The sequence below is a fragment of the Protopterus annectens genome, chromosome 2.part0 (genome assembly GCF_019279795.1).
Source record: "Protopterus annectens isolate FY-2018-M chromosome 2.part0, PAN1.0, whole genome shotgun sequence".
Taxonomy (NCBI): domain Eukaryota; kingdom Metazoa; phylum Chordata; order Ceratodontiformes; family Protopteridae; genus Protopterus; species Protopterus annectens.
This window is the reverse complement of record NC_056728.1, coordinates 582,038,380-582,060,618: the sequence shown is the minus strand read 5'-3', so window position 1 is coordinate 582,060,618 and position 22,239 is coordinate 582,038,380. Positions and strand designations below refer to the sequence as shown.

At 44.8% G+C, this 22,239-nt stretch overlaps 1 protein-coding gene across 1 annotated transcript in view; it reads right to left on the bottom strand.

Annotated features, from left to right (window-relative positions):
- Window positions 1-22,239, bottom strand: part of TRIM14 (tripartite motif containing 14) — an 823,939-nt gene that overhangs the window by 571,405 nt on the left and 230,295 nt on the right. The window lies entirely within an intron of this gene.

The following is a 22,239-nucleotide window of genomic DNA, read 5'->3' as shown; positions in this document are numbered from 1 at the left end:
GTATAAATATATGTCAAGCATATGTCAACGTCAGGTAATCCAAAGATAATGCTTTTTTGTTATACTTGAATTTGTGTATATATATCTGTACATCTGCATAGAATTTATGAGATAAGCTGCAACATGTCATTTTACTATTTGCTGAAATCGATAAAGCATTTTAAGCAGGCACATTTATTGCTGGTTATGTAACAGAATGTCTAATCGCAAGTAAAATTTAGAATCATTTCAAGAACACTCAGATGAGTCAGATTTGTCTAGTCAATTGTAATGTATAACTATAAAGATGAATGGCAGATTTCTCTTGGTGTACTATCCACCAGCTTTATTTTATTAATTTGTTTCCTTTGTAAATCAAGTCAATGAAGTGGTCCTACCATTTTTTGTCATAATTAATGCTAGATGGCAACAAAAAAACATACAACTCTGTATACACAAGCAAGAACAAATGGTATAAATACACAGTAGTGAAGTAGATACAGATATAGTTATTAGTTCAACATTTGATTTTTCCAAAACAATTAGCAGGATTCAGGAAGCCTCTGTGTAAGAGTTATAACTCTTACACGGAGGCTGCAGTTAAACGGTGTGATGTCAGCATGTCATGCATATGCATGAGGTGCATGAGGCATGCTGAATCACACTGTAACTCTTACACGGTCCGTGTAAGACAGCAGGGGGCGTGTCTGTAGGCCAAGCCCTGCAAGCGGACACGCCCCCGGAAGTCTGTAATGGCAGAAATCAAGCAGCTACGAGAGAGGCCATGGAAATGTGAATAAACACACTACACAACACATGCCCCCACAGACCAGCAATGTCAAAAGCGAACAGATGCTATAAAATGAAAATGAAAACTGTTTTATTTTTTTTAAACCCCGTAAATGTTTGCTACTGTGTGCGCTCGTGTGCGCAGGTGTGCTACTAGCGCAACTGCAGTTAGCAATCAGTGGGAAAGGATATAAGAACTAAATATGCAAAGTAAGCCAAGAAGTAATAGCATAGCGGTAGAGTTGTTGGCTTAAGAGCAGGCAGGCAAGGTTCGAGCCCACACAGCAACCTTTTTTTTTTTTTTTGTAAATAAGCACTAAAAAGGCCCCTGACAGTATTGTGCAAATGTAAAAGTATTTCCTTTTGTAAAATGGAATGAAATGGAGCATATATTTCCAAGTAATACAATAATAAAAATACTTAGAAATGTACTGATAGCTAAACTGCAGTGAGACAGAGTGCCCGTAGCTGAGTAGTGTTTCACAGGCTGCAAATTGCTTGCCCGTAGCTAAGCGCTGGTTTAACAGGCTCAGACTGTGTGCAACTAGCTGTGCTTAGCTTAACATGCGTGTTACTAGCCAATTAAGGTTTAACCCAGCGCACACCGCTTGCACGGAGGTGCGTGCCGTGCCCACAAGCTAACCGCCGGTGCGCATGGGTTAGCTCTGTGCAAACGAGCGCAGACCTGGTTTTAAGTGCTTAAAAGTGCCTTTGGCATGTTTGATTGGCAGGTCCTGAACTCATGTCTAGACAGTCATAAAAACTAAAAGTCAGTGGTCAGATTCGAACCCAAGATACCATGCACTACAGTCAAGGTACTAAACCACTAAGCCATGACAGCAGTACTTAGAAATGCAGAAATAGCATATATATAGGATGTAATCCAAAATGGAGCATGGGAAAGCAGTTCCTGTGAAGTAGATACAATTCCAAAACGGCCAATCATAGAAATGTGCGGGAAAATCGGCATATATAAGCCCCATAGGCGGGAATACACAGTATAAACGATTGTAGAATAGGCCTGCAGGCAGAATGAGTGGAGTAGGGGAGGGACGTTGCTTTCGAGCACAGCGGTGGGGCGTTGAGGAGTCCAGATACATGGTCTGGCTCCTAGTTCACCATCATGAGGCCCAACTCATGCAGGGCCAGGTCTCATGGGGAGCGTACAGGGCGGAGGCATGGGACCAGTTGGCTCATGATCTCACTAGTGCTACTGGGATTCCACGTACTGGTGAGCAGGTCCGTCACCACCATGCGGACCTGAAGCGATGTAAACAAGACCAGTTGACCCAATGGATCCAGGAGGCCCGGGATATGCCCAACGCCCCACTACTGAGTAAGTTACATTTTACTTATGTATGTAAGGAATTCAACTAGCTGATACCATGGAGATGTGTATTCCAATATTACTTGTTTTGTATTACAGCTGCAGGTGTCCACTCTATGAATCGACGGGCATGACCGCAGGCTGGCGCGGCTGCGCCACCATGCAGGTTAGTAACCCCACCTAGTACTTGTAAATAAATATTATAGTGTAGCATGTAGCAGAACACTGCAGTGTATTGATTAAAAGTAATAGAATGTGCAAGCAACAAGTGAAAGTCTGCAGGTATGTCTGCAGCAAGTTCATCAGTGTGCAAGTGAAACTGGAAATATAATTGATAGAAATAAATAGTGCTGTTTACAGATGTCCCACCATTAATTAAATGTAGTATAACCTGCAGTAGTCTCAAGAGTACAGCTTCAGAAGCTGAGGTAATCACATGTCAGATATATCCCCTGTTGAAATGCTGAATCATGACAGAAGTGAGGCTGCTGGAAAGTGTTTGAATCACCACAGGTCTAATATGTGAACAAAGCCTAGAAGTACCAACCTGAACTGTGAAATAGCAGGATGTGTGAGAGTGACATAAAGGGTCATGTATCAATAAATAAAGTAGTAATAACTCCTGAATATATAAGCTTCAGTGTGGTTCTACAGAACTAAATGCATGTGGGAATTAAAACTTAACATCCCAAACTGATGTCAGTGTGTCTGAATCTTGAATGTTCAGGCCAAAATCTGTATATGGTGATGACAGTCAACAATTTGCAGATAGAATGAATGATTGTCTGACATACTAAACATCCATAGTTGTCCCCTGCCCTGTCATCAAAGTGTAGCAGGATGATGTATCTGATCAAATTCAAAATAACTAGGATAGTGATGTATTTGTAACAGGTCTAGCATGACAGTCAATTAAAAATCATTTTTAAACTATCACCCACAACTTACCACAAGTTAATTATGTTCCTATTACAAATGTATATCAATGTATAATTTATGAATGTGTCATCATTTTCTTTCTCCACCCCACCCTATAATTGCAAATTAAAACACTCACTAAATATTGGTATGCGAACATTTCATTAACCATGGACATTTGTCCTGTTTCAAAAATATATGCATGTCTGTTGTTGCATGTGCCCTGTTCATACCTGCAAACCTGATGGCCTGTTGCCATTAATCAACCCTGCATGTTGTTTGATTGTGTATTTCCGTTCAAATAATGCATGTGATATTGATATGCCCGTTGTTCAATGGTGTTAATATCTGAGTGTTTGTTTAATGGGAATACCAATGCATGCTGTTACAACTAAGTTGAATGGAATAATATGCCACTAACCCAAACTAACATAACATACTCACAAACCTAGAACGCTTGGGAAGGCAGGTCCCAGCGGACCCACCTCTCCCACCTCAGCTGGCGACTGCACCTGGCACTAGTGCCCAGGCTGGACCCTCCTCAGGTGGCCCTGTGCCACCTTCGGGTGGAAGCGCTGCAGGGGATGGGGCCCATCCCCCCTCTGCAAGCGTGGCCGTAGGAGCTCGTCCACTCACCCTCCAAGGTGTCCGGTCTGTGGTGCGAATGGAGATCCAAGACTCTGTACTTGGGCCCCTACGCCAGCTTGAGGCCCGGGTGGCACAGCTTACGGGCATGCCCGTTGTCCCGCCTGCACAGCCCCCAGCACAGCCCTGTCCTGGGCTGTGAAGGAACAGTGGCAACTGCCTATGGGTGGGGATATCAGTTCCACTGTTGCCATCTGTGGGCTCATGTGCCCTGGATATCCCAACCTCCATCCCCGTCAATTGTGTAACCCCCCCACATGTGTCATACACCGCCCCTATATGCGTCTTGTCTGTCTTGTCTGTTAACCTACCCAACCTACCTCCCCAGCTATACCGACTACCTCACCTGACATAAAACTCTCACCTGATAAAAAAAAAAGGGCACTCTGTACCCACAAAAAAATTACGCCCCATACATAGCTGTCCATGTTGCACACATGTCCGCTGGACATTGAAACTGTTAATTACAATTGGCTGTACAACAGGTATTAATGTTGTCCTGACACCTCTCTCAGGGGTGGAAGGTTCCAAATGTCACACCAAATTGCATACAAATGCACAGCTGTTGCTGAGAAAGACATGGGCAGCTATGGGCCTCACCTACATCCTTCCTGCAAATTCCAAGCTTGTTTCCCTACTGTTTTACCCTCTTTGTGACCCCTTTTTCACCACTTTCCTGTCACCCCTTTTTCTTTTCTTTCAAAGAAAATAGCGCGGGTGTGCGCTTGTGCGCGCGTAGCTCACCACCAGTGTGCATGCATGAGCTCTGCGCAAATGAGCGCAGACCTGGTTTTAAGTGCTTAAATGTGCCTTTGGCACTTTTGATTGACAGGTCCTATACTCAGTTTGAAAGAAAAATAAATTCCCACTGCCAGTCTCGAACCAAGGACCTCGATAACAATAGTCTGTATGACCTACCACTAAGCCATAACTCTCAGACAAGAATGTAGTGCTAAAATAAATATAACATGTAATAGTAGGAATCAATATAAAGGCAATATAGGATGTGTACTACCCAAAGCATGTCAGGTAGAATTTTAATGCCTGAATTACTGGATTCCCATACTAGTTTAGTGTTAACAGAAACAGCCCTGCTAATTGTTAGCTTGTGCATAATAATGTAAGGTAATGTACATATATGAAAGTATGTATATGTACACATACATATATATATATATATATATATATATATATATATATATATATATATATATATATATATATATATATATATTAATACATATGAAATATAGTGGTAGGTGTCAGTATCCATACACACTCACTACAGGAAACAGTGAAGATAAATGCAGCAACCAGAATCTGCAACACAGCCTGACTCCTGTGAGACCTACTAACCCTTTTAACTGCTTAAAGGTGCCTCCAGCACTTTGATTGATAGGCCCTGTACTCAATTTGAAAGCAAAATAAAAGCATACTATTAGGCCCTACCACAAGACCATTGTAACACTAGTCTGTATGACCTACCACTAAGCCATGACTCTCATACAGGAATATAGTGCTAAAATAACTAGAACATGTAATAGTAGGAATGAAGATAAAGGCAATATAGGATGTGTACTACCCAAAGCATGTCAGGTAGACTTTTACTGTCCCAATTACTGGATTCCCATACTAGTTTAGTGTTAACGGAAACAGCCCTGCTAGTTGTTAGCTTGTACCCAATAATGTCAGCTAATGTACATATATGAAAGTATGTATATGTACATATATATATATATATATATATATATATATATATATATATATTAATACATATGAAATATAGTTGTAGGTGTCAGTATGCATACACACTCACTACAGGGAACAGGTGAGAGAAATGCAGCAACATGAATTTACAACACAGCATGAAGCATGAGAGACTGACTAACCTTCACACTCACAGAACACTGCTGACAGCATATCAGCATGGTCCACGCCCTTACAATCTGAAAGGGCAATGCCTATCTCACATACCCTTTTATAGCACTGTCCTGAAATCACAGTGAGACATGCAATCAGTACACAACTGGCTGCATGCAATTAGCAAATGCTGCCTTACAATTGGTGCAGAGGCCATCACATGGACCTATGCGGATACCTACAAAAGCATCCAGTACTAACACTACACACATGCAATACATTCATTGCACAAAACCGACAGAGAAAGAGAGAGAGAGAGAGAGACAGACAGAGAGAGAAGAAAAAAAAAAAAGAAAGACAGCCAGCAACACAACCAGCAGCAGCAGCAGCAAACAGCAAGTAGCACCACTGACACAGCAACAGGTGACACAAACACAGGTAATGCAAAGTAGCAGGTCAGTACTGTGTTTACCGTGAAACCTCCAAATGTATCATAGTTCACTATCTATAGGTATGTCCATGAGATAGGTTGTGTGTACATAGTCCTGATATATATACATATGTAATATTGCTGTACATGTCGTCCATACTTAAAACTTCCATAGCTTAGAACACAAGGCCAGTTATGCATATGATGCGGTAGTTCCCAGGGCAGTAGAGGTTCCTCCTCATTGGTGTGGGACCACTGTGTATGTATGGCACTGTTCAGGTACATATCCTGTAGTATGGCCAGGGTGTAATATCAGTCTGTAATGTGGTGCTATGCCCTTTAGGGGTGAATGTATCACACATCCAGGGATACCATTTTGTAACAGTGATGCTGTGTGTTCTGCAATGTTGAGGGTGGCCCTTACCTGGACATGTGAGATGATAGGGAGGTTACAGTCATCTGTGATAACTAATTCCACCTGTGTAGGAGAATGGGGGGGGATACCTACACCTAAACTGTCTGCAACAATGTTGCCAATATCTGTGCATTTGGTGAATGTGAAGCATCTTACCACTGCTGACCACAGATGCCTTGCCTTCATGTGAATCTGCCCTGTGCTGCAGTAGCCTCCTGCTATTGTTATACAATGTGCCTGTATCTGTAGTCCACTGGACAGGATAAATATGTGTTGTGCATACGGTCTGGGTTAGATATGTGTGTGCACATTACATGCACTATGTGGGATGTCTGTGCTAAGCGTTTGCAAAGGGGCCAGCAGTGTGTGTTGTGGCTTCCACTGGCCCAGTGGGCTGCATGGATAGCATCACAGTCCTAACTAGTGAATAACTGTGTAATTACATACATACATAGCAAGGTAGTGTACTGTGCTTGTGGTGTTGTTGGGATATGTATATCCAGGCTGAGTAATGTGTGTCCACATCACAGGGTTGGATGGCAACACACATACAGTATGTAGGGATGAACACCCAGAGTGTTTCAGAAGTGTTGCCTGTGCAGAAATATCTGGCCATTACCTATGCATCCCCCACAACACACACACATGCAACATATGGCAGAAGTAGTATAGCAGTACACATAGGTTCATAGGTTCATACTAGGCTATTTGCCCTAGGGCATTGATAAGCCTAGTAGAATGTGTTTGTCTTTTGCCACCCAAGTAAAATGTATGTTGCTATGCCCTTTTCCAAGGTTAGTATACTGTGCCTCTGTCTAACAGTGACATAGAAGTGATACCCGAGGTACAACTATGATCTCCATCCACTCATCCAGATTCCTATGGAAGAGAGTCAATGAGGGACTCTGCCTAACCTGTACTGTGAGTTCATTACAGAGTGAAGGGAGCCTCTGGGTTATGAATATGTCCCTCCAGCATGTCCTATCTATGTCAGTGCTAAGGTTCAGGTCTCATGAGCGTGTGGCTGTATGGGAGTTTGATTTCCTGAGGTGCAGCATGTCCATTACTTCTGGGTTGGACATGGCTGTATATGGCAGGCACAGATTGCCTCTGAACAGGCAGTATGCCACTGAGTCCAGCTGGACTTTCTTTAAGGGGGCAGCATATGGCATCTGTTTGAGCCCTTTGATCCTTTTGATGAGGTACTGTTGGGGTTTTTCCAGTTGCTGTAGGTGTCTGGTTAGGTACATCCCAAAAGGGGCATTGTACTCAATTATAGGCCTGATGATGGATGAGTAAAGAGGCACGGTGACCTCCCCTGCTGTACATGTGAATCCCTTCATGATTAGCTGGGCTATATAACATGTCTTTCAATCCACTTTGGCCACGTGGTTGTCAAATGACAGATTGCTATCAAGTTTGTTCCCCAGGTCCCCAATTACTTCTTCCGTACTTAATGGCTTAACACCTATGTGGTACTTTGCCACCAGTGTGGAGGTGTGGGTATCTTTGATGAATATTGATAGTCGCCCTCCTTTTGTTGTTTGTTCCAAGTGTTGGGGCCGACAAGAATGGTAACAGGTATAACGTGGTAGTGCTGGTGTGCTCCTGGGAAACCTGAAACAGGTGTCTGTTACTGCACAGATATCGATGTCCATACTGCTAAGTAGAGTTTTGAGTGCGTGTATCTTGAGGTTTAGACTTCTGGTGTTGAGTAGCATTACTCGTAGTTCCTCATCCTTTGTGATACGTATGGATGTGGGTTTGCCTTATGAGCCTTGCCTAATAAAGGCACTATGGGTGTAGCAAGAGCCTTTGCCAAAATCCAAAAGCCCAGGGGTAAGAGGTGCAAGCTGTCCCTAGCAAAGCACCGTGGCTTGTACAGCATATCATCCCAAGCTGACAGGCATTGGATCACCTGTGAATGACACCAGTACGTCAGTCAATTGTTGAAAGTGATCATCTTGCCTTGATATTATGGCATCATTCTTGGTGAGGGTAAGATGCTACTCAAGGTCAGGGTCATACTGTCTTGGGCTACACGCTCCCAGAGCTCCTTTCTGTCTCCTGTCATGTAGTCCAGGGAGGTATGTGTCAGGTCATTCAAACCAGCATGGACAATGAGTGAGTCATATTTGTACTTGCCTTGGAGTTACTTGAGTGCTTGTGTTATGTGGCGGGTCGTAGTGCCCGACAGGCTGCACACTGTGACCCTCTCCTCGTTCAGCCTGGTGAACGTGACGTCAGTGTGCCTGATGATAGAGGCACCTATTACAAGTGTATGAGGTGTGTTGTTTACTGTTAAGGGCTGTGAGTGTTCAGCACATTGGTTTTGTGAGATATGTGTTGCACGTGTTTGGTTTTGGGGTAGCGGTTGCTTGGGTGTCTGCTTTGGAGGTCTCTGCTGCTTAGGCAGATCTTTATTCTGAGCCTCTGAGTATGTTTTTGTGTGATTATGTGTTTGTTTTGCTGTCGTGGTAGGTCTACGTGAGACTGGAATTGTAGTGAGTGTGGTTTCCTCCTCCACCTGACTGGTTATGGCAGTATTGAGTAGAGACAGCCTGGCCTCCAGTTCGGTATATGGTTGCATCACTCACATGTGTTCGAATTTGTTGTTAGGAGGAGGGGGTTGTCTGTGTACATGCGGCTGTTATAACATTGCCTCTGGATTACCACACTCACCAGCTGGACTGGAGGGGAGATTGACAACTGACCTTTGGAAATGCTAGAATACTATTGTGAATTCCATAATAATTGAAACTAGGTCCAGTGGTGAGTGAGGGTGTACTGATATTAATTTCTACTGCTGACTGATATAATAGCTTCAGTGAGCAAGTGCCAGGTAACTTAAGTGCAATGTGTTACAATGAAGTAAATGCAAAAACAACAAGCAGTCAATTGCTTTCAAGTGTAACAAGGAAATACGTACAGTAAGAAATGCAGATATCAGTAGTGATTCACAGAATAGCTGTGAAGCTGTGTATTATGTGGAAGTAGCGTACCAGTGAAATAACAAGCTAACAAATAACAAGCATATAAACAAAGCTAGATGCAGGAGGCTTGGATGTAGTGTATGCTACAGCAAACAAGGTGTACCAATGTCAGTAAGATACAGTTCAAATATGCAGGCACTATAAACCTGAAACCAGGAGTTCCCAGCTATGAATGGCAGAGTACAGCCTATTCTCACACAAGAGTGCAGACCACAAACCTTGTTAATGTGAAATAACTGGCCTGAAGGCCAACTGCTTATACCAGAACTAATACACTTGGACAATGGGCTCTCAATCAGCAGTTCCCAACTTAGAAGGATGAGAGCTACATGTCCTTCCACCACAGTGCTTGCCACAAACCTCCCTAATGTAAAACAACTGGTCTGAAGGCCAAGTGCTTAATCCAAATGACCTAGAATGATAGCTACACTTTAGTCAAGTTACAACCAAGCAGTAATAAGTACAATTTAATACTTCCTGTATAGAATGTGTACCATATATTGCTGACATACTCTGCTGATAACCTGTTTGTGTACCTTTCCAGGGAGATATGGCTCCAAAAAGGAATCCTGCCTACTCTGCTGCAGAGGATGAAGTGATCCACCAGAGCCTGGTGCGTGACTATGACATCCTGTTTTCATGCACCACCCAGAATCAGCAGGAGAGGTCTGCACTGTGGCAAAACCTTGTCAGCAGGATAAATGATGTTGGCATGCATGATAGGACATATGAGCAGGTGAGACATCACTGCAGTGATTTGATTAGAAATGTCCGCCAGCGTGCTGCAGATATCCGCAGGCAACAGGTTGCCACAGGTGTGGGGGGGGTGGCCACACATCCCCCCCTCACCAGACAGGAGGGGCTACTGCTAAGTGTTGTGGATCCAGCCCCAGAACAACAACAGCATCAGACGTGCATCATGATGGAGGTTGGATCCAGTGCTTGCCACAAACCTCCCTAATGTAAAACAACTGGTCTGAAGGCAAGTGCTTAATCCAAATGACCTAGAATGATAGCTACACTTTAATCAAGTTACAACCAAGCAGTAATAAGTACAATTTAATACTTCCTGTATAGAATGTGTACCATATATTGCTGACATACTCTGCTGATAACCTGTTTGTGTACCTTTCCAGGGAGATATGGCTCCAAAAAGGAATCCTGCCTACTCTGCTGCAGAGGATGAAGTGATCCACCAGAGCCTGGTGCGTGACTATGACATCCTGTTTTCACGCACCACCCAGAATCAGCAGGAGAGGTCTGCACTGTGGCAAAACCTTGTCAGCAGGATAAATGATGTTGGCATGCATGATAGGACATATGAGCAGGTGAGACATCACTGCAGTGATTTGATTAGAAATGTCCGCCAGCGTGCTGCAGATATCCGCAGGCAACAGGTTGCCACAGGTGTGGGGGGGGGGTGGCCACACACCCCCCCTCACCAGACAGGAGGGGCTACTGCTAAGTGTTGTGGATCCAGCCCCAGAACAACAACAGCATCAGACGTGCATCATGATGGAGGTTGGATCCAAACAGCAGCAAGACACCGAGCGTGCAGGTAAGATGCCATATGCACATAGGATTGTTCTGTACACTGTTACTTCATGCATGCATAAGGTGTGCACGTGGTATGTATCTGTCATCATGATATGTAATTGTGCATGTGTGATACTGACATTACGAGCAGCTGATGTGTATAAGGGAACTGGTGTACTACTGTACTGTATCATATGCAAAACAAATGGCACACTTGTGCCCACTGACATTACTTCCTTCATATTTCCAGGTCCCTCCCATCTAGCAATGAGGCAGGCCATACATGCTGGTGAGTGTGTTTATCATTACCTGAAAAACAATTTATAATACTAGTAAGAGTAGTGTAACTCTGTAGTATACATGCTGGTGACTGTGTTTAATAATACCTGCAATACCCAATTTAATACTAGTAAGAGTAGTGTAACTCAGTACTGATGTGTGTGTGTACTGTGGGGTGTGCATGTGTGCAAGTGTGCCTGTGCCCATGTGTGCATGTGTGTGTGTGTCCATGAGTGCATGTGTCCATGTCTGAATGTGTGCATTAGTATTGAAGTGCATCACCGTAACATATGTGTTGAGACTGTAATCTGTGTTCCCTGTTTTCCTCCCATAGGTTCTGGTGCTGCTCTGGTGACCTGCAGCAGGGAACCTGAATCTTGTGCCCCAGGTACTGATGATGATGAAATGTCTATAATGGTGCAGGAAGGTGTGTCTGGGTCCTCCATTGGTCAGCCAATCGACAGTACACAGCTGTCAACCCCTTCAATGCGCACAGTCATTCTGCAGTTACATTTTTTGTCACCATTGTCCCTAGGTGATGGACAGTATGCATTGGGCATAGATCAGGGTAATGTGGTACCTGTGGTACATGCATCCCCACAAAGCAGCCATGAGCAGGGTCCTCCAATGGTACCATGCAGACAGTCGCCCATGGGTTCTTGTGGGGGCATCCGTGGCCGTACTGCCTCTGGCCAACGTGCCCAAGGAGGTATGTCAACCTCCACTGTGTTTCGGACTGTTATGCAGGCACAGGCATGTATGGAAAGGTACACCAGACAGGGTCTGAGGGAGCTGAGAGCATGTCGCGCAGCCATGACAGACTATGCTATTCGTAATTTCACAGATGTCATTGACAGACGTTGTGGGGACATACAACAGCTGCTCCACAACCAGATGTCCATGGGCCAGGGCGATGGTGTGCGTTTGCGATGTCGACGTGGCCGTATGCCGGCAACAGCACCAGCTGGCAGTGGCCGCGGACGACAACAGGCCCACTCACGCACCTCAAGTGCCAGCAGCAGCCCCAGCAATGCTGGGTCAGTGCTGACATCGGGACGCCCCAGGAGACCACGTGCACGTGGCTCTGGACAGTCCCAACAGTCAACACACACCTGCTTCTGATGACAGTACCCAGTCTGGGTTAGTACCGGATACGGTCCATAGCACCCCTGCCAGGCACAGGTACCGTGTCCGTGCCCACAGACACTGATCTGGATGACCTGACAGGTGCAGTCTGTGGCTGTCCACAAAACCCTGTACATGGCAGCCATTATGTGGGACTGTGTGCGTGCTTACACACATGCAGAAATCTAACACCTAGGGCAAACACATACACACACACACTGCACCAACACTGGTCCACCCTGTACTGCTGCCCCTCACAAACACACATACACACACATGTCAATTGGTGGTATCAGTGGGTGGCTTGGGCATACCTAACCCACACCCTGTGCATATGATGACACTGTGCCACCTCCTGCATACTACAACATCAGTGCAGGAAAAGGTAAACACGTTGTTGATGCACAAGGTGACCACATAGATGTGTATAAGTAGTAACATGTTGGTAACTGTTCACTGTTCCACTATGATTGTGTGTATATCCCAGCATTCCTGCTGCAGTAACTGTATGAATGTCCTGAATTGTTATCTGCACCCATACTACTTACCAAAGTGTACCAGCTGCACACCATCACATGCTACCATTGACTATGGGAATGTGCATCATGTGCTGTATTGTATATTCAGCTATATGTATCTATTCTGTCACACATGCATTTAGACACACCCTGCTACCCCCACACATGCACACGCTCACCTGCCATTTCCATTATTTATTACCCTACATGAGTACCTGTCGACACATGACAGGTACACATTTGAAAAGTGCACTATTTGGATTACTACCGATTTCCTCTTCTCTACCTGTACTCACAGGGTGCAGGCAACCGCATTAGTTTAGAAGTGTAATGTGCATCAGGTACTGTGGTACCCTGATTGCCACATCATACATGTTTTCCATATGGAAATGCACACACAGAAACATCCCACATCCACACACTTGCCACATTCAGGTTTCAAAACACTATCTAGGTGTGTTCTGGTACATGTGCGTGTTACAGTAGCATGTAGCACTATACTGAGTACTGGCAGTTGTCTGTTGTCATGTTGTTTGTATAGGGTGCTGTCAACATCACTGTTAAGGGAAATGTGCACCCTGCAGTGTGTAGCCCCATTTGGCAAAAGCCACATCCCACCCCCAGCATTGTGCACACACACCAACCCCACTCACACTAAAACACATACTTTTCATTTGCAAGATTCAAACCCCTACCTAATCGTGTTCTGACACTAGAGAGAGGCACATTAGCAGAGTGTGCTATTTGCATTATTTGGGGAAATTCTTTCTAATGCTGTACTTAGAGGGTGCTGACATCATCTGTGTTTAGAAAGAGGGATGTGCACCCTGTAGTGTGTTCTCCCAGTTGCCAAAAGGAACGTTTCCCTTCCAGCATTATGCACACACACAAACTCACATACATTCCCTTTGCAGGATTCAAACCCCTACCTAACTATGTTACAACACTAGAGAAAGACGCATTAGCAGAGCGCGCTATACAAATTACTGAGGAGTTTTAATTCAGGTAATATAGTTATAGAGTGCTGACATCATCAGTGTTTCAAAAGGGGAATCTGCATCCTGTAGTGTACTGTCACAGTTGCTAATAGGGGCATGCCCCCCACACACATAGATGTGTTTGAGGTTTACATATGTGGGGGATCCAGTACCCCAGTGTGATTAGTATATGGTTCGAGTGCAACAATGAGGGATATACTTCAGGTGGTGAGCATTTTGTACTCATGTTTGTGATGATCAGGTCTAGTATATTTTCCCCTCTTGTGGGAATGTTGACTACTTATTCCATAGCTAAAGAGTTTCTGAACTATGGGAACCCTAGAGCTTGGGTATTGTGGCTTGCGTAATGTTCACAGTCTATGTTTGGGTAGTTGAAGTCACCCAGTATGATGGTGCTTGCAGAGAAATCTATACTCTCCTGTGTCGTCATGAAGACTGTGTGGGATTCCTGAGTTTGAGAGGGTGATGTACAAGCTCCTATGTGTCACTGTCCATGTGGTCCAAGGAGGTACATCTCAGGTTGTTCACAACAGCATGGACAATGACTGCCTCATACGTGTACTTGCTGTGGAGTGACCTGAGTGCTTGTGTTATGTGGCACATTCTATCACCCGACAGGTAGCTAAATGTGACCCTCACCTTGCTCAGTCTGGAGGGTGGGACGGCAGTGTGTCTGACTATGGCATCACCTATTATAGGTGTGTCACACATTGTGTTTGGCCTTATGGGCTGTGCCTGTTAAGAACACTGACTTTGTGAGGTCTGTGTTGCTGCAGATATGTGTTCATGTGGGATGCAGCGTGTCTGGCCATGTCATTTCTGTCCGTGTTCTGGTAAGTATCACCTTTGGTGACATAGATATTCATATGTCAGCTGGTGAGCATTTGCAGTGTTACCTACTGAAAGTGGTACATCTTGTTTGTTGTACAATGGACTAGATGCAGCCCTGCTTACAGTAGCTATGTTTGCATGCATGTTTCCTTGCAGTTACCCTGGACTACTGATCCGACCTGCCATGCAGATTTACACAGCTTCTGTGGACTCCTAGTGACATCTGCATAACTTACTATATGTATGTTCATGTCTCACTTGACAGAATGTCACTGTTTCTCCTATGAACATGTATGTTGCCTGTGACACTTTGCATATGACTTACCTGGCATCTGTCCACGTGAGCAGTCATATATGCCACTGCAGGACTGTAAACCTGATGATGCACACACTCGAAACATTCCTCAGCATGGAGAACATCGCTATCTGTGCAGCAACAGATACCGGATTCAGGGCTACCAACAGCACTCCAGCACTACCAAGTTATACCTCATACCATGCTTTTCAGGCCCGAAACTTGCAGAAAACCACAAAAGGAGGGGGTGTAGTGATATTCATCCAAGATACCCACACCTCCAGGTTGGTGGCAAAGCACCAAACATCAGAGACTATCCATATGCAAGTAACAATGGGTGAAACTGCCTTCCGGGTTATAGCCTGCTACAGACCACCCTCACAAACACAAGAACCGCACTTGGCCTTCCTGAAAACAATTGGAAATATGTAGGTCTGTCCATACACCATTGTATTGGGTGGGTTAAACTACCCAAACATAGACTGGGAGCATGACTGTAGCTCTAACACCCTAGCCCACAGATTACTAGAATTTATATGCCAATATGCTATGGAACAACTTGTTACCACTCACACAAGAGGGGTAAACATACTGAACCTGATCATCACCAACATGGGGACTCTATGCTCCAGACCAGAAGTGTATCCCTCACTGGTAAGATCAGACCATAAACTAATCTCACTGGATAATCACATCCCAAGACCACCCCCTGCACAGATGAATACAGTCAACAACTCATGTAAAGCATGTTCACACTCCTCATAAATGATGTGGAAACCTTCAAAGCCCCCAGGCCTGTTGAAAATATGGACCAGACTGCAGATACCTGTATGAAGGCATTCTATGGGCACCTTCAGGAATGCATGGATCATGCAATCCCAAATAAAAGCAAGACCCAATCCTCCAAAGGCAGACGTCCTGTGTGGTGGACACCAGCCATAAACAAACTATACAATAGAAGGATGAAGCTACTAAATGATACAACACACTCCCAAAATGTGAAGACATCACTGATGAGTATTTGAAGGCAACTACAGGCACTCCTAAGGCCATCTTTGAGAGAAGATTCCACAAGACACTGCGGATAATCACAAGGCTTTCTGTAGTTATGTTAGGAACCTGGGTGGTAATTCCCAGATATGCTCAGAGGTAGTCCAAGATGTCACAAGAAATACCAAACACACAGACAATGCCAACATCCTAGTGGACAGGTTCACTGCTACCTTCTCCCCCCCTCCACACCACAAGGGCAAATATTTCTCCCAGCAAAGTGCTGCCCCCCCTGACATCTCAGATGCTCAGGTAAGAGCTGCCCTCTCCCAAACAATAAACACTGCAGCAATGGGACCAGACAGTGTCCCAGTCTGTGTCCTACATGAACTCCAAGAAGAGCTACACCTAGACATAACACTACTGTTCACTCCCAGCCGTACTACATGATATGTGGCCAAAGAGTAGCGCACAGCAACAGTGGTCCCTCTACATTTAGGTGGTGCCTGAACGGATCCTGGACACTATCGCCCCATAAGTCTGGATAGCTTGGTCTGCAAAGCTATGGCGAGGATCATCATGCACATCATAAATATAGATATTGGGGACCTACAGACACTTCATCATACACAGTTTGGCTTTGTTAATGGCAGATCCTGCCTCACAAACCTGTTTGATTTCTTTGAAACAGTCACCAAGGCCACTGTCAAGGGGAAGGTGGTCTACACAGCCTACCTGGACCTTGCATAACCCTTTGATACAATACCCCACTTGTGCATTCTAGGGAAGCTCACCAGTGTACATATTAACCCCTATGTCACTTCAGATATTGCACAGTGGCTCAAGGGCACAACACACATGGTTAGAATTGCTGGAGCCATGACAGCCTCAGAACCAGTTACAAGTGGTGTCCCACAAGGCTCAGCCCTGGGATCTGTCTTGTTCAGTATATATTTAGCAGAGGTACAGGCCAACATGGAAGGATTGTGGCTGAGCAAGTCACAGATGAATGCACACTGGACGCCATAATCAACTCTCCAGCCAACATACACATCCTCAAAAAGGGCCTCTTAGAATCAGATGACCTGTGCCACAGCCATGGCCTCAAGCTGAATGCCAAAAGGTGTATAGTCATCCCCTTTGGCAAAACCGAAGTGACCACAAAGTACCACATATGTGTTAAGCCATTAAGTACAGACGAACGAATTATGGACCTTGGGGTACACATGTTGATAGAATTCTCTCATTTGACAACCACATGGCCAAAGTGGCTAGGAAAACATTTTATATAGGCCACCTCATCATGAAGGGAGTCACATGTAGATCAGGGGAGGACACTGTGCCTCTTTACTCATCCCGCATCATGCCAGTAATCGACTACAATGCCCCTGTCGGCATGCACCTTACCAGACACCTGCAGCAACTGGAAAGACCACAAAAGTACCTCAACAAGAGGATCAAAGGGCTGAAACAGATGCCACATACTGACTGGTTAAAGGAACAGCAGCTCTACTCAGTGGCATACTGCCTCTTCATAGGCAATCTGTGCCTGACATATAAAGCCATGTCAAACCCTGACTTAATGGTCATGCTGCACCTCAGAATATCCAGATCCCATCAAGCTACACGCTGGAAAGAGTTGAACCTCAGGTGTGATATACATAGGACATGCTGGAGGGACACATTCATAACTCAGAGGCTCCCTTCACTCTGGAATATTATCCCAATAGAGGTTAGGCAGAGTCACTCAGTGACTGTCTTCAAGAGGAATATTAATGACTGGATGGGACATTGTAGGTTTACCATGGGTATCACTAATGTGTCACTGTTAGACAGAGGCACAGTATACTAACCTTGGAAAAGGGCATAGCAAGATAGATTTACAATGCATGGTGAAAGCCACACACATTCTGGCTAGGTTTATAAATGCTGTAGGGCAGATAGCCTAGTATGAACCTATGAACCTATGCATCTTGTTCACCATTGGCCCTATGTGCTGTTAATCACCAATGCAATCTCAATACTATGGTAGCATGTGCAAAGGTCAGTTGTCAGTCACCTCTATGATACAGTTGTGGAATATGTGAGTCATGTAGTAATGTCAAAGCTGCCACATGTACACAGTCAACCCTATCCCCTACCCATGGATGTACAACACATGTATGAGATGGAAACACATAGCCAAACTGTGGACTAAGCACTTTGACCCAGTACTGGCATAACCTGTCAGGTGGCATGAAATACTACAGTGACCGCAATACCAGTCTGATGTAGACCTACACTGACAGCAACACAAGCACGGGAACAGACCAGGCCATTCATGGAGCCTGAGAATGGCATCCTGCCTAAGTGGCAGACACCTCTGCAGCTGGCACACAGGCATACGTTAGGCCTGAACACAGCACGCATAACACATAGCACACAAATCCTGTGTGCCAAACAAGCACAGTCTGTACAGCTATACAACACTACTGCTGCAGTTGTGTTAGGTACTTTTATTGTCTGGTGCAGTGAGGTCATGCTCACCAGGCTGGACAAGGTGAAGGTCACAGTGATATGCTCATGGGGCACTATGGTCCACCACATAACAGAAGCATACAGGTCAGTCAGATGCATGGACACACATGACTCCATCATTGTCCATGCCACTACAGCTGATGTGTGATGTCCCTCACTGGAATACATGATAGGGAACATGGAAGGGCTCACTGAGCAAGTGGCACAGGCTGGTAGAACCCTGAACTTGGTTGGCATCATACCCTCACCAGGAATGCTGACATATTACTGAATGCTAATGAATTACTGTAGCTACAACACCCTAGCTGAAAGGTTCTTAGCATGCAGTCACTGCATTGCTATGGAACAACTTCTTACCACTCCCACAACAGGTGGAAACATGCAGCACCTCTTCATCAACAACATGTAGACTATATGCCCCAGACCAGGTGTGTATCCCTCAGTACTAGGTTGATAGCATCTACATCTCACACTGTATATACACATCCCACATGCAGCACCTGCACAGAAGACCACAGTCATAATGTTACCCAGTGCAAATACCATGTATTCACATGTGGCAGGCATCACACATGGTAACTATTGAAGGTCACAGGTACATATGTGTATTTGGCACACACATACATCATGTGTGCATTGCCATAACTGGTTTAATCAATGTCATGCATTATTGTGGGAAACAACCCGCACACATGGGCATTCTGTGTGAGCAAAACACACGTGACATGTCTGGCATCAGAAGCCATAAATAATTGTGATGTTGTTTAGAAAGGGGTAGTGTGTTTTCCCAGTTGCCAAAAGGGAGGTTCCTTTCATACACACTTACCCCCCTTCACACACTCTTGCTGGATTTAAACCCCTACCTAACTATGTTATGTCATTAGAGATGGACGCATTAGCAGAGCACACTATTTGCATTACTGGGAGATGTCTTTTCTCCTGATATACTTATAGGGTGCTGACATCATCAGTGTTTAGAAAGGGGAATGTGCATCCTGTGGTGTGTTTTCACAGTTGCCAAAAGGGATCTTCTTTTCATACACACTAACCCCCCTTCACACACACTTGCCACTTGCTGGATTCAAACCCCTACCTGACTTTGTTATGACATTAGAGACAGATGCATTAGCAGAGCACGCTATTCGCATTACTGGGAAATTTTTTTTCCCCTGATATACTTATAGGGTGCTGACATCATCGGTGTTTAGAAAGGGGAATGTGCATCCTGTGGTGTGTTTCCACAGTTGCCAAAAGGGATCTTCTTTTCATACACACTTACACACACACTAACACCCCTTCATATACACTTGCTGGAATCAGACTCCTACCTAACTATGTTATGACAGTAGAGACAGACGCATTAGCGGAGTGTACTATTTGCATTACTGGGAGATGTTTTTTCTCCTGATATACTTATAGGGTGCTGACATCATCAGTGTTTAGAAAGGGGAATGTGCATCCTGTGGTGTGTTTTCACAGTTGCCAAAAGGGATCTTCTTTTTACACACACTAACCCCCCTTCATACACACTTGCCACTTGCTGGATTTAAACCCCTACCTGACTATGTTATGACATTAGAGACGGATGCATTAGCGGAGCACGCTATTCGCATTACTGGAAGATTTCTTTTCCCCAGATATACTTATAGGGTGCTGACATCATCAGTGTTTAGAAAGGGGAATGTGCATCCTGTGGTGTGTTTCCACAGTTGCCAAAAGGGATCTTCTTTTCATACACACTTGCACACACACTAACCCCCCCTTCACACACACTTGCTGGATTCAAACTCCTACCTAACTATGTTATGACACTAAAGACAGATGCATTAGCAGAGCGCACTATTTGCATTACTGGGAGATAACTTTTCTCCTGATATACTTATATGGTGCTGACATCATCGGTGTTTAGAAAGGGGAATGTGCATCCTGTGGTGTGTTTCCACAGTTGCCAAAAGGGATCTTCCTTTCATACACACTTACACACACACTAACTGGATTCAAACCCCTACCTAACTATGTTATGACACTAGAGACGGACGCATTAGCGGAGCGTGCTATTCGGATTACGAGGGGATCTCTTTTCTCCTGAAATACTTATAGGGTGCTGACATCATCAGTGTTTAGAAAGGGGAATGAGCAGCCTGTGGTGTGTTTTCCCAGTTGCTACAAGGAACATTTCCCTCACACAGACTTGCACACAGACCAACCACAATCACCCACACACACACTCTGGATAAGCTGTCATTCCCTAGGGTAAACAGCCTAGTGTTGACCTCTACACCCATATGTTTAACTGTCAGATGCACATTATTTGGTTCTGATAGCAGTGTTTGCAGGTCTTTATTGCCATAACATTTCCTGTTTGTATGAACAACTTGTGTATCTGTGGACGATGTTTGCATATGGGGGAAATCCACTATATCATGTATGTCTCTGTAGTCATTTAAGTGTGAGCACTGGTCAGATTGCTATAATGTTGTTGTTTACTGGAATAACACGTACATATACCAGATATATGTGGCAGACTGCTAAACTGATATTTGGACTAAGTGTGTGAGCATGCCCAGTTCAGCCTTCCCATGGCATGTTGTGTGAAAGATGTCTCATTTATCAAAGTGTGTGAGCATGCCCAGTGTGAGCTTTCCATATGTTGAACTCTGCAGCCCATCACATTTGTGGATGGGTGTGAACTGCAACAAATATCTCCTGTTTATGGTTGTGTGTTCTGTGGCATGTTGTGTAGTTACTGTCCAAATGCTTTTTGTGTGGACACAACAGGGATTATACTGTGCCTGCAGGTTTTGCATGGGATACTTTGCATACAATGGTCAACATCTGTTCATACTGACCTAACACTGTAGTACTGTATAGTGTAGTGGTTCAGTACTTTCACTGTGGTGGACAGTATCCTGGGCTTTAGTCCTATCACTGCTTTACATTTCCATAGTGAGCACAACAACATGGTTAGGGTCCAGTTGTGCACATCTGCACAAAGGCAGTGCCTCTATGGACCCTGGTAATTACCGCCCCATAAGCTTAACAAGTCTGGTCTGCAAAGGTATGGAGAGGATCATAATGGAGTTCATAAACAAAGATATAGGGGACATGCAGACATTGGACCCGTCCCAGTTTGGCCTTGTCAAGGGAAGATCATGCCTTTTGAAGTTGGTCAACTTCTTCACAACAGTCACCAAAACCATTGATGAGGGAAAGGCAGTCCATACAGCCTACCTTGACCTTGCAAAGGCTTTTGACACAATACCCCACTCAGGTGTTGTGGAAAAACATACCAACTTAAATGTACACCCATATGTCACAAGATGGGTTGCAAACTGGCTTAAGGACAGGACCCACAGGTTAGGGTTGCTGGCGCTATGTCGGACTCCAAGCTGGTCACAGGTGGTATCCCACAGGGCTTGGTCCTTAGCCCCCTATTGTTCGGCATTAACGTCTCAGAGGTACAGGCCAACATGGGAGGACTTTGGCTGACGAGGTTTGCAGATGACTGCAAACTGGGCGCCATAGAGGCGCATCAGACACGGATATCCTTCATAAGGGACTCACGGAAACTTATAGCTGGTGCCAGAGCCATGGCCTGAAGTTAAATGCCAACAAATGTATAGTCATACCCTTTGTGAAAAGCAAGGTAACCCCAAGCTACCATATAGGTGGCAATCCTCTAAGCACAGAAGAGCTTATCAGGGACCTGGGGACCCAGGTTGACAGTGGCCTTTCTTTTGACACTCACATTGCTAAAGTGGTCAGAAAGACCTTCTACATTGCCCACCTGATCA